We start from the raw sequence: 2834 nt of genomic DNA, 5'->3' as shown, positions 1-2834 counted from the left end.
GTCCTCGAACATGAAATACTTGGCTCTCGCGATTAAACAACTTAATTGACCAGAGAAAATTAAGAAGCTTACCCATGGTATTAATAGTCGATCTTTAGTGCCTTTCGACCGTTAAATTAGCGACCCCAAACTTGTTTGATTTTTTACCTTTACATCTGTTTATGCATTTGATTATATTGAAAATGTTTATTGCTGACAAGTTGTTTAAAATTCTGTTACCAATCAATTTGTCTGCCTAAAACTGCACATGCTTTTTAATCGCTTATGAGAATGCAATTACTGTGCCAATGTTGTTTGATTTTGCAGTGACTAAAGAAGGCTAAGGACATTCATCTCAAATGCTCTTCCACCTCGATGAACGAGCTTCAACTCAATAGCTTCCGAGGACGGAATCTACATCACGAAGGGGGGCATGTTAACCCTCACGGCTGACGGACACCATATCACCTACGACGGACGTTGTAACCTACGGCGGACATTGTATTATTTATTTGGTAGAGTCAGGTACCGGGCTTGTCGGTCCAATAGGAAAAGGGTAAGAGTGATCGTCGATGAGAGGCGCACTCTAACTGGAACATTCAAGGGATTAGTTGGCTAAACATGGGCGCCCAAGTGTGAATGGGGCGAGCTCATATAAAAGTCAACTAAACCTAAAATTCACTCATTCTCTCATTTGTGCAATAGAAGAGTGCTCTTGCTCCATCCCTATCTTCTTCTTCTTCATCTCCTTGTGTGTGTGTGTGTGTGTATGCAAGAGAGAGAGAGAGAGAGAGAGAGAGAGAGAGAGAGAGAGAGTGCAATCGAGCATTGCGACGACGACACGGCGGCGGCGAAGCGGCGGCTTCTTCTTCTTCGCGGCAAGGAATCCTCCACGAAGCAAGCGTAGAGCGGTGAGTGACACACCATCGCCTTCTTTGAGCTTACTAGTTTAGGCTTGTTGTGTGCTTGGAGCCATTTTTGGCTCGCACACGATGTATCAGCAAGTTCCTTGCATTGACACGTGCGACATACATGCACACTCCATGTGTTTGCTTTGCCCACTAACGTTAGGGAATGCAATGAGGCTTGAAATTAGACAGGTATACCGAACCTTGCCCAATCTTAACACAAGGAAACAATGCAATAAGGCTTTAATGGGGCCTTTAAACTTAGCTGTTAAACTCTGTCACAAACTCCAACAACTCGTTCAAACTTTTTTCTCCCTGAACTACAAGATAGTAGATTATGCCAATGTCATCATATTCTATGGTATTTTCTAAAGAATTTATTCTCAAATCCTTGTATTTTTCTCTTGAAAGCAGTCGTTTTACGAGTATCTCTAACCAAATACTTTATATATCCCAAACATTGTAGTCTTAGCCATGATGCTACAAGTAATAGACTTGTAAAATACATTCTCAAATTCACATTAACCTATAGATAGCATGCTAATAATAATTTTGCCGATCCAAATTTGCAAAAATGACTAAGAAAATGCCAACATTTTTCAAAAGTACCTATGTACTTTATTTGCAGATTTATGTGTTTTCAAAGAATTTGAGATAAGAACTCTCACATGTCTCTCTTCCTTAGTGTGCCTCGCTCTCAATCTTTGTCTCCCCCCCCATGTGTCACAATCTCTCTCTCTCTCTCTCTCTCTCTCTCTCTCTCTCTCTCTCCTCCTCTCCTCTTGCTGAGCCACATGGCACAAGAGAGGGTTGGACTTCAATTTGGTTGCACTAGGAAACAATAGGGGTCCATCTATCCCTCAATGTGTCTCCTTCGATCTTTCTCTCTCTGATGAGTCTCAATTTCTCTCTCTCTCTCTCTCTCTCTCTCTCTCTCTCTCTCTCTCTCTCTCTCAATAGTGGTCCTAATCACTTTGCTAAGTCACATGGAGTAAGAGAGGCTGAAAATTAAGTTAGGTGGCCCCAAGAAACAATATGAACATGTATATATGTCTCAAACAAAGCTAAAGTCGTATGTATACCATTTTATCACTAGTGTGAGACAATTGAGAAATTATCTTCAATCCCATCCTCCTCTTTGTATATTGCTAAATAGTGACGAGCAAATGTAAGTTCATGCATCCAAGTCACATGCTAGCATCTTATGCCTACAAAATGGCCAAAAAACATGAGATTACAAGTGAGTCTTAGAAAAGTGGGACTTGAATAAGCTTGTGAAAATGGCCAAAAAACATGAGATTACAAGTGAGTCTTAGAAAAGTGGGACTTGAATAAGTCCCAAAATTCCTAAATATGTATTTAATGTCCAAACCTTATTTGAGAGAAGTTTTATGTATATCAGCAAGTCAAACATGCACTTGGTGATACCTAGATCACAAATCTTTGGTAAAAATATGAGCATGACTGAGTTTATTAGATAATCAATACAGGCGTGGTAACGGATACTTATTCTTGATGATAACAAAATCTTGCAAGGTAGTGGGAGGAGCTCCAATTCTGATCGTGCTATAATTTTGTTTGAAATTGCATTAGGAGCACCTATATGCAATTGTCTCTACCATGTTGAAATCCCCTGCTATCATGCAAGGTTGTGGGAGGAGCTCCAATTCTGACCATGCTATAATTCTGTCTGAAATTGCAGTAAGAGCATAAAGAGAAACCATAGTAATTGAAGGGACTCTTTAAAGTAATAGCAACCTAGAAAATATTTGAGGACATGTGAGCAACTAAAACATGATTGGCATACTTGTCTATTATGGCTATAATTGCACCCCCTTTCCCACTTGGTGGGTGGTAAACCATTTAAGTCTAGATTCAATTCTAAGGAGATTGGAACTAAGTGAACTTGCAACAACTTTTATTTCTTGTAGTGCAGTGTTAACCCTC

Source organism: Adiantum capillus-veneris, chromosome 5, assembly GCF_014529385.1.
Source record: "Adiantum capillus-veneris isolate H3 chromosome 5, ASM1452938v2, whole genome shotgun sequence".
NCBI lineage: Eukaryota > Viridiplantae > Streptophyta > Polypodiopsida > Polypodiales > Pteridaceae > Adiantum > Adiantum capillus-veneris.
Note: the sequence above shows the minus strand (reverse complement) of the source record.